Raw genomic sequence first — 11,668 nt, forward strand, 5'->3', positions numbered from 1 at the left:
AGGCTAGGTGGCAAATGGTAAAACCAAGGTTGGGCATTGCTGGAGGAGTTTTATTCAAGGCGAACTGTCAAGGGGTTCCCATTATAACCCAACCGTGTAAGGAACGCAAAATCCGGGAACATAACACCGATATGACGGAAACTAGGGCGGCAAGAGTGGAACAAAACACCAGGCATAAGGCCGAGCCTTCCACCCTTTACCAAGTATATAGGTGCATTAAGATAAACAAGATAAATATTGTGATATCCCAACAATAAACAAGTTCCAACAAGGAACGGTCTCCAATCTTCACCTGCAACTAGCAACGCTATAAGAGGGGCTGAGCAAAGCGGTAACATAGCCAAACAATGGTTTTCTAGGACATGGTGGGTTAGAGGTTTGACATGGCAATTGGGAGGCATGATAAGCAAGTGGTAGGTATCGTAGCATAGGCATAGCAAAAGAGCGAGCAACTAGCAAGCAAAGATAGAAGTGATTTCGAGGATATGGTCATCTTGCCTGAAATCCCGCAAGGAAGAAGAACGAGTCCATGAAGAAGACAAACGGACGTAGTCGAACGGGTCCTCACAAATGATACGTAACTGGAACCAACCCGAAGAAGCAGCACTGAAAGAAGCACACAACATAGTAAACAACCAACACACGAACAAGGCATGATATGCGGGATGCGGTGTGTGATGCATATGCATGATTTGGAAAGTAATGATTGAACCTGGCCTCAACTTGGAAATCCAAGAGTGCCACTGGAAATGTGAGTTGATTTCGGTTGAAATCGATATAAAGATCACCGGAATCGGATGCACGGTTTGAAAATGGCAAGCAAAACAAATATGGCACCGGTCTGCGATAATCAGCAAGTAGCCATCTAAATGCATCAAGATAAATATGCTATAGCACAAAAACAGGACAAGGACTTAGTGAAATTCTAAGTCCCTGAAATCAGCATCAACGATTACGCTACTTTCATGCTTGTGCTAGTCACCACAAATATCACAAAAATACATGGCATGCATCCGTGTAAAGATGGCATGGCATTCTACAAAACATATGTAGAGCTCAGGATCTTATCATGGACACATTAATCATGGAAAAAAAGACAAAAGGCCATTTGCTGAAACAGATCTGACATATTCATCACATAGCCTTCTTCCAACGACATTTCGGGCACCAAGATGAGCTCAAATGAAAATGATGCAATGAGATGAAATGATGTACTCGTCGAGACGAACATTTTGATATGCTACACGCACGAATCGGAGCAACGGGTGCAAAGTTATGATGCGCTGAAAAATGCAAAATATTATTGGGACTTAGAAGAAAATAGACCTCTCCGAGAAAGTCAACGGGACGGGGAGATCCGGAAAGGAGCGGTGCAAATCTGCGACGGGGCGCGCGTTTGGTTGGTGGACTTGGTGGATCTGATCCATCTTCTCTGGATCTGACCGGAGAGGAGCTCCGGCGAGGGCACGGAAGCCGAGGTGACCTTGGAGACGGGCGGCGAACAAGAGGATCCGACCACCTGGCCACCGGATCCGTGCAGCACGGCGGCAGATAGACGGGGATCCGGCCGGGACCGGTGGAGGAGAACGAAGCCGGCGACTCCGGCGGACATCGCGACTCCAGCGACGGCGGGGCACGGGAACGGAACGGTGAGCTGCGGCCGACAGCCTGCGGGCGGGGCGGCGCTGCGGTCTGGAGGGCCAGGCGGCGGGCGGAGGCACGCGGTTGCGAGGGATGCGAGGCGGCGGAGCTAGGCGGCGCGGGATGCGAGGCGGCGGGGCGCGGTGGCCGGCGACGGCGAGCGGCGATACACGAGGCGGCGGCGCAGGGGAGGCTCGGGCGGCGGAGCGCGGGGGCCGGTCCGGGCTCTCGCGGGCTCGGGCGGGCCCCGGAGGGCCTGCAGGGCCGCAGTGGCGAAGTGGGCATGGCGGGGACAGGTGGCGGCCTGCGGTTGGACGAGGGAGTGACGGCGATGACGTGGTGAGCCCCCATTGGTCGGAGCGACGTGGCGGCGGTGGTGGACGCGTCCGGTGACGGGCGGACATGTCCGGCGGCTAGGAGGGAGTTGGATCTAGGGTTTTGTTCGCGAAAATTTCGGGGGAGGCCACATATTTATAGGTAGAGGGAGCTAGGAGGCTCAAATGAGGTGCGGTTTTCAGCCACGCGATCGTGATCGGACGATCTAGATGATGAAGGGGGTTTAGGTGGGTTTTGGGCCACTTTGGAAGGGTGTTGGGCTGCAACACACACGAGGCCTTTTCGGTCCCTCGATTAACCGTTGGAGTATCAAACGAAGTCCAAATGGCAAGAAACTTGACAGGCGGTCTACCGGTAGTATCCCAAGGCCGCATGACAAGTCTCGGTCCAATCCGAGAACGTTTAACACCCGCACACGAAAAGAGGTAGAAAGGGACACCAGGTGACATAGGAGCGCTGGATTACAAAACGGACAACAGGGAAAATGCTTGGATGCATGAGACGAACATGTATGCAAATGCGATGCACATGATGACATGACATGAGATGCATGAAACGCAAGCAATGACAAGGCAACAACAGCGAATAACTGGAGGACACCTGGCACATCGGTCACGGGGCGTTACACCTTAGCCAATCTTCGCTTAATCCATAGCCCTTGTTTCGAGTTTAAAATATTAGCAACAGAAACAGTATCAAATACCCAGGCGCTACTGCGAGCATTAGTAAGGTACATATCAATAACATGTATATCAAATATACCTTTCACTTTGCCATCCTTCTTATCCGCCAAATACTTGGGGCAGTTCCGCTTCCAGTGACCAGTCCCTTTGCAGTAGAAGCACTCACTCTCAGGCTTAGGTCCAGACTTGGGCTTCTTCACTTGAGCAGCAACTTGCTTGCCGTTCTTCTTGAAGTTCCCCTTGTTCCTTTGCCCTTCTTCTTGAAACTGGTGGTCTTTTTGACCATCAACACTTGATGCTCCTTCTTGATTTCTACCTCCGCAACCTTTAGCATCGCGAAGAGCTCGGGAATTGTCTTATCCATCCCTTGCATATTATAGTTCATCACGAAGCTTTTGTAGCTTGGTGGCAGAAGAACTATGTCAATGACACTATCAACTGGAAGATTAAATCCCAGCTGAGTCAAGTGATTGTGGTACCCAGACATTCTGAGTATGTGCTCACTGACAGAACTATTCTCCTCAATTTTGCAGCTGTAGAACTTATTGGAGACTTCATATCTCTCAATCCGGGTGTTTGCTTGAAATATTAACTTCAACTCCTGGAACATCTCATATGCTCCATGACGTTCAAAACGTCGTTGAAGTCCCGGTTCTAAGCTGTAAAGCATGGCACACTAAACCATCGAGTGGTCATCAGCTTTGCTCTGCCAGGTGTTCATAACATCTGGAGTTGCTCCTGCAGCGGGTTTGGCACCTAGCGGTGCTTCCAGGATGTAATTCTTCTGTGCAGCAATGAGGATAATCCTCAATTTATGGACCCAGTCCGTGTAGTTGCTACCATCATCTTTCAACTTAGCTTTCTATAGGAACACATTAAAATTTAACGGAACAACAAGATGGGCCATTTATCTACAACAACATAGACATGCAAAAAAGTATTATCAGGTAGTAAGTTCATGATAAATTAAAGTTCAATTAATCATATTAATTAAGAACTCCCACTTAGATAGACATCCCTCTAATCATCTAAGTGATCACGTGATCCATATCAACTAAACCATGTCCGATCATCACGTGAGATGGAGTAGTTTTCAATGGTGAACATCACTATATTGATCATATCTACTATATGATTCACACTCGACCTTTCGGTCTCAGTGTTCCGAGGCCATATCTGCATATGCTAGGCTCGTCAAGTTTAACCCGAGTATTCTGCTTGTGCAAAACTGGCTTGCACCCATTGTATGTGAACGTAGAGCTTATCACACCCGATCATCACGTGGTGTCTCGGCACGACGAACTGTAGCAACGGTGCATACTCAGGGAGAACACTTATACCTTGAAATTTAGTGAGAGATCATCTTATAATGCTACCGCTATACTAAGCAGAATAAGATGCATAAAGGATAAACATCACATGCAATCAATATAAGTGATATGATATGGCCATCATCATCTTGTGCCTTTGATCTCCATCTCCAAAGCACCGTCATGATCACCATCGTCACCGGCTTGACACCTTGATCTCCATCGTAGCATCGTTGTCGTCTCGCCAACTATTACTTCTACGACTATCGCTACCGCTTAGTGATAAAGTAAAGCAATTACATGGCGATTGCATTTCATACAATAAAGCAACAACCATATGGCTCCTGCCAGTTGCCGATAACTGTGTTACAAAACATGATCATCTCATACAACAATTCATATAATCACGTCTTGACCATATCACATCACAACGTGCCCTGCAAAAACAAGTTAGACGTCCTCTACTTTGTTGTTGCAAGTTTTACATGGCTGCTACGGGCTTAGCAAGAACCGTTCTTACCTACACATCAAAAACCACAACGTGGTATAGTGATTGCTTTTTGATCTTCAGAAAGAACCCTGTTCATCGAATCCGATTCAACTAAAGTTGGAGAAACTGACACCAGCCAGCCACCTGTGTGCAAAGCACATTGGTAGAACCAGTCTCATGAATGCGGTCATGTAATGTCGGTCCGGGCCGCTTCATCCAACAATACCGCCGAATCAAGAAACAACTAGTGACGGCAAGAAATATGTATATACCCACGCCGACAAATCCTTTGTGTTCTACTCGTGCATATAACATCTACGCATAAACCTGGCTCTGATGCCACTGTTGGGGAACGCAGTATTTAAAAAAATCCTACGATCACGCAAGATCTATCTTGGAGATGCATAGCAATGAGAGGGGTGAGTGTGTCTACGTACCCTCGTAGACCGAAAGCGGAAGTGTTAAGAAATGCGGTTGATGTTGTCGAACGTCTTCGCGATCCAATCAAGTACCGAATGCACGACACCTCTACGATCTGCACACGTTCAGCTCGGTGACGTCCCTCGTACTCTTGATCCAGTTGAGGCCGAGGGAGAGTTTCGTCAGCACGACGACGTGTTGACGGTGATGATGAAGTTACCAGCGCAGGGCTTCGCCTAAGCACTAGGACGATATGACCGAGGTGTGTATCTATGGAGGGGGGCACCGTACACAGCTAAAACAATTGTCAACTTGTGTGTCTATGGGGTGCCTCCCTCCCCCGTATATAAAGGAGGGGAGGAGGGGGCCGGCCGGTCTCATGGTGCGCCCCCAAGGGGGGATTCCTACTCCTACTAGGAGTAGGTTTCCCCCCTTTCCTAGTCCTAATAGGAGGGGGAAGGAAGGGGAAGAGGAGAAGAAGGAAAGGGGGCCCGACCCCCTTCCCAATTTGGATTGGGCTTGGGGGGGGGGGCGCCCCCACCTCTTGGCCACCTCCTCTCTCTTCCACTAAAGCCCATATAGGCCCATTAAGCCCCCGGGGGTTCCGGTAACCCTCGGTACGCCGGTATATGCCCGAACTCATCCAAAACCATTCCGATGTCCAAACATAACCTTCCAATATATCAATCTTCATGTCTCGACCATTTCGAGACTCCTCGTCATGTCCGTGGTCACATCCGGGACTCCGAACTTCCTTCGGTACATCAAAACACATAAACTCATAATACCAATCGCCATCGAACGTTAACACTACAAAAAAGACACTTCTGTGATGATACGTGTTTTTCACAATAGGTCACGTTTTCTGTCATGCATGTACATCCATGACGATTTTATGACAGAATCAAGATAGTCATACCTGTGCTGTCGTAGAAGTGTTCCATGACATTACCAAAATTATCATCATGGAAGTGTCCACTTCCATGACGATAAATCACGTGTCATAGAAGTGCTTTCATCAAGGATGACCGACACGTGGCATCGACCGTAACGGCTCACGTTAAGCTATCGGGTCTGGTTTTGGATCCGATAACCCGTTAACAGCCCGGACCAATGGGGATTTTCCATGTGTAAAATTCTCATTGGCCGACGGAACCACGTGTCAGCTCCTCGTTGGGACAGATGTCATCCACTCATTGGACAGGAGGCGCCTATGATACGTCGACACATGGCATGGCCCAATAGAGGCCCATTCCAGCGAAAAGGCCGACCCATCTAAAGGCCCACCATGTTTATTCAGGCACTAGTGGGCTGGCCCGTTAACAGCCTGCCATGTTTTTGGTCAAATTGAGCCCCATATAAGATCAGGCCCGTTCACAGCGTGCTGAGTTTTGGGCCAAATTACGGCCCATATCGGATCAGGCCCGTTAACAGGCCACTGTACCTTTGGGCCCATTCTAAGACATGTTTGTATTTCAGCCTATTAAATGCCCATTTACCAGTTTGGCCCGATAACAGTTTCGGCCTGTTAGCGGCCCGTGGAGTATCTGGGACGTTCTCGGCCCGGTTCAACTTTAGGCCATTTAACGGCCCATGCAGAAACTGGGCTATTTCTTGTCTGATGTAACTTTAGGCCTCTGAATGGCCCGTAGTCTTCGTGGATAAATTTCAGCCCAACTTGCCTGTTGGCCTGTTAATGCCCGTGTAATAGTCGGGCCTAATTATAGCCCGCGTTGAATCCGGCCTGCTTACAGCCCATCTGATAATGGCCCGTGACACTTTTGGGCCTATGGCTCACGTGGACACCGGCCTACTTAAAACCCATAATTTTATTGTGCCAAACAGGCCCGAGATATGTTTTGGCCTGTTAATTGCTCGTCCCATTTGGGCCCAACATGGGCCTTAGGCAGTTTCGGCCTGTATTGGCCCATGAATTTTTCGGCTCAACGCTAGCCCAATCTAGGTTTTTGCCTGTTAAAAGCCCATGGCATTCTCTGGCCCAGCTGGCCAGAACTTTACTCGGCCTGTTAAAGGCGGGAAACTACTATAGGGTTAGACCTGCTAATGGCCCAAGATGATTATAGGCCCATGTTTTGGTCCATATGGATAACGGGCTGGCCTGAAGACCGACAACACTGAGATTACATCATACCGACCAAAGAATAAACCTAGACTATACAATAAAGAAATTACGACATATTACATCCACTAGGAGTCAAAGTTCGCTACCGGTGATAATAAAGCGCAACATGACCGCGGATTACATACACTGGGCATCAAAGGTCGCCACCAGTGCATATAAACTCACCAACAAAAGAATATACAAAACCGAGAGCACTTCAGAAGGCACTTGGCCTGGCAAGGTCAGGCCCCGCAAGCAGCCGAACAAGCTGATGAGACCTCAATTGTGTCAACGATAGATGCTTTATCGCTAGCTGTATGGCACCATAGCACGCATGGTAGTCCCCTGACATCTTCATTATATATTTGACTTCAAGTCAGAGCTGAGCTGAAGCAAGCCTTTTCGCTTTAAGTTGAGACTGAAGAAGTCGAACTAATTGAGGCAGCGACTGCACAGAGGTTGTCTCACACCTGCTGGTGAGTAGCTTCAACTCACTGTCTTCATCAAGACATGACCTTGGGGTCATCTCGCTGTCCTCAAGATGGTTTGGCTCACTATCTTCCCTAAAGTTCTGCCTAGCATAAGAGATGTGACTCTGAAAGAGAAATAAGGAGACACATAACATGTTTCACAATTATATAAGCAAATAAATGGATCTGTTCTGCATAAGGAACATGTTTTTACAACTACAATTTAAAACTGGTAGTCGTTGCAAGCATCCAATCAGATGTAAACAACAAAGTAAACAGCAGTGGAGGAAATGATGCCTATCCAAATCTATACTAGAACAAAGTTTGAAGCCTTGAGAAGGATGAACTTACATTTACATGTTAACACGGGCTGGACAAAGCCCTTCTCCATGTTGATGGAAGGATAATTCAATAAATTCCCCAAAGAAAATTCTTTATAAGTGTTGCCATTATTCTACATTTTGCAAAGAGTAAATATAGATCAAATAATATTGGAAGAAACAGAGGATAATGAAGCTCAGGTGCATAATCAAATAGCAATTAATTAAGTACAACGTTACAAGGCAAAAGGTACCGACAAGAGGAATGCAGACATCAACATGTGCAGTGGCATTGGCTTTATTCAACATTTTGGTAAGAGTAAATGTAGATATGATAATTTGGAGAAAATGGAGGGTAGGGCAGATAAAATGCAGAGTAATGCTAGAAAATCAGCTATCTCGCGATGCAAGTACAGTAATACCACCACCATCCGTTATTACTTGTCGCTCAAATGGATGTATCTAGCACTATTAAGTTCTAAATACATCCAATTGATCAACAATTAATTCGATACAGAGGGAGTACATGACGACAGGTACTTACATGAGCAATCCAAAACTTTATAACCATTGTGTTAATTCTACATTTATCTAAGAGTAAATATAGATCTTATAATTTCAAGCAAAGGGAGGATAATGAAGTGAACGTTATAGTGATGCTACATAATCAAACAGCAATGAGTGTAAGTATGCTGACAAAGGGCAAGAGGTACTGACAAGAGCAATGCAGAGCCAGTATTGTCGTGAGATCCTATGATCTTTTGAGCAAGGAGATTCATCTGAAATTAGTTTTCATACAAGAGAGAAGGTAAGGCACATACAGAAATTTAGGAGTTCAAATTTTGAATTGATATCATAGACAGTACCTGACGCTGGGCTCTCAGCAGTTCTAATAGGGGTTTGGCCACTGGAGTAGGGGTAAAGTGTGGTACAGTTGGGCATGTGTTTTCTGTGGCTGCTGATCTATCTAATTTAACATGTATCATTACCTTTTCCAAATACCTAGTTTATACTCCTTGAGGATCTGCACTCACCCTCTTCCTTTTGGACATCTATTACGAAAGAACAACATTTGACTGGAAAAACATAGTATGATGACACATGGAATAGGTACAGAAAATGGATAGGTATGGCATATACTCATATATGATGCTTAAACTAAGAAGATGGTGTAACAAAGTAGAAGTAATGCAAGAGGTCAGATGCAAAATATGTGCGACCAATACAACCTTGCCAAGTTAGAGCAAGCACCTTGATGGGTGAATAAGATAGGCCATCCTCCACCATGCCAAGTTTGTTAGCTAGTGGATTGTTTTGCAATATTCCTCTCGTGCGCCCATTCTCATATTCATTTTGATAATGTTCAATACCTGACATGCATGAAAACATAAAAACAAGTGAGAATATCTTTGTAATGCAGACATGATTCTAATCCAATACTTCCTCCCTGTAAACCACTTTGTGCTATCTCTGCAATTCTTCTAAGAGGTGCCATGCATGCTGTAATTTGGTGTGTGCATTAATATAATGTGGTCTGCTACTGAAAATATGAGAGCTCCAGAAGTGATGATACTTCGCAGATGACAGCTTCAACATATAGTAAAGAAGAACAAGTCGACCTGACCTGCCAGATTCAAAATATACTAAGGGAGAATAACTCGACCAGGCCAGTCGACCGCAAGAGAAGAGGATCATCTTAAAGAAGAGCAGAAGAGCAAGCAGATTGAAGATATTACAAGTCTTTCTATACAATGTCGCTTGGCCACCCATGATGAACTAGAGCCCACAGAGAAATACTATTCCTTCCGGTCTCTCCATATGTGGCTCACATGCATTTTGAAACTAAAGTAGGAACATTTAGCTGACCAATTATACATCTCTCAGTTTTACTAATATCAGATTTGAATTTGTATAACTAAGCTTGTTTAGCTCGATGGGTGGAGCAGTGCTATTATGACACGAACCACGTAGGCTGGTCGTGGTCATCATAAAATGGGGAAACAGTAAGCATGATAAATATAGTGTTAACCGTGGCAGTGGGATGGCAGATCTAAAGCTGCAAACCACGCAAAGGGTAGTTAGCAACCGATGTTTGCTTTGAAATAACAACTAAGATTTGGTATGGACAAGAAAGTACAGTCAACAAGTGACAAAGAAACACAATTCTACTGTCTCTCTATATGTCGCGACATGCATTTGGAAACTCAAGTGGGACCTTTAGCTAACCAATTAAATATGTTTGTTAACTAATATCAGTATCATATCACAATCATATTTGAACAACTAAGCTTTGGAATTTTGAGTGTTGTGTTGTTTAGCTTGAAGGGTGGAGTAATGCTAGTACGACAAAAAAGCACCTACGCAGATCATAGTAGAGTAGATAAAAGGGGAAAACCCTAAGCATCAAGAGTAAAATCAGGAAAGTGGAACTAGCTGGACTAGTGGGTGGCGCACATGCTTTTCGAAACGAATATAGGAACATTAGTTGACCAATTAAACGTTCTCTGTTTTAGTAAGATGAGCATCATATCATATTCATATTTCAACACGTAAGCTTTGGAATTATGAGTGGCATGTTGTTTCGCTTGATGGGTTGAGGTCTCGAGGAGCAGTGGTAGCATGACACAAAGTAGTGAAGCACCAACGATGATGGTAGTGAATATAAAGGGGGGAAACCATAAGCTTTACGAGTATAGTGACCGTGCCATGGCAGATCTGAAGGTTCAAACCGGACAAAGCTAGTTCGCAACCAATGTTTGCTTTCAACTAGCCACTATGATTTGGTACGGACAAGAAAAGTACAGTAAACAATTTACGATCTATTTCCCGGGTGAGATCAAAAACTTAAGCACATATGGAAGAGTACCACCTCTCTTCCGACGCCATGTAGGCCCCTGCTGATACGTTGAGGGTGCTGCGGGTGCGATGGCTGTCGGCAGCGGGGAAGAAGACTTTAGACGGTAGACGGCCGGGTCGGGGGATAAATCCTGTTGCCGTGGACGAGGCAGTCGTATGAGCGGCAACGACAAGGTGGACGACGGCGCCGATGAAGCGAGACAACGCGATGAAAGGATCTTGGTCCAGCGCCGTGGATGAGAGACGTCCATCTCTTGCAGTGGACGACGGGGTAGGGGTAGCGGCTCCGGCAAGGTGGAGGATGGGGTGGCGGACGGAGGAGGCTGGCCGCAGTGGGGAGGTTGTCGTATGAATGGGGAAATGGAGGGAGGATCTCAAACTTTGGGACGCGCTTGTCTGAAATGTGGGAAAGTTACGAACTTATCCCCCATTTAAAATTTCGGACATCATGTCGGTTGGGGATAGGACGGTAATCTCGCATCTCCCAAATATTTGCCGGAAACGATTTTGGGCGAGGAGAGGGTGTTTTGCGGGCCACGGTTGGCGCCCATGGTGTATGAACAGGGCTGACAGGTAGGGCGGTGTGTCACATCTGAGGGAAGTTACACATCTGCCCCTATTTAAAAATATTAGCCTATATCGACTTTGGACGAGGAGAGTGATACGTCTCCAATGTATCTATAGTTTTTGATTGTTCCATGCTATTATATTATATGTTTTGGATGTTTATGGGCTTTATTATACACTTTTATATTATTTTTGGGACTAACCTATTAACCGGAGGCCCAGCCCAAATTGCTATTTCCTTGCCTATTTCAGTGTTTCGAAGAAAAGGAATATCAAACGGAGTCCAAACGGAATGAAACCTTCAGGAGAGTTATTTTTGGAACGGAAGCAACCCAGGAGACTTGGAGTAGACGTCAAGGAAGCTTCAAGGAAGCCACGAGGCAGGGAGGCACGTCCTACCCCCTGGGCGCGCCTCCACCCTCGTGGGCCCCACGTGGCTCCCCTGACCGACTT

The sequence above is a fragment of the Triticum dicoccoides genome, chromosome 7A (assembly GCF_002162155.2).
Source record: "Triticum dicoccoides isolate Atlit2015 ecotype Zavitan chromosome 7A, WEW_v2.0, whole genome shotgun sequence".
NCBI classification, from domain to species: domain Eukaryota; kingdom Viridiplantae; phylum Streptophyta; class Magnoliopsida; order Poales; family Poaceae; genus Triticum; species Triticum dicoccoides.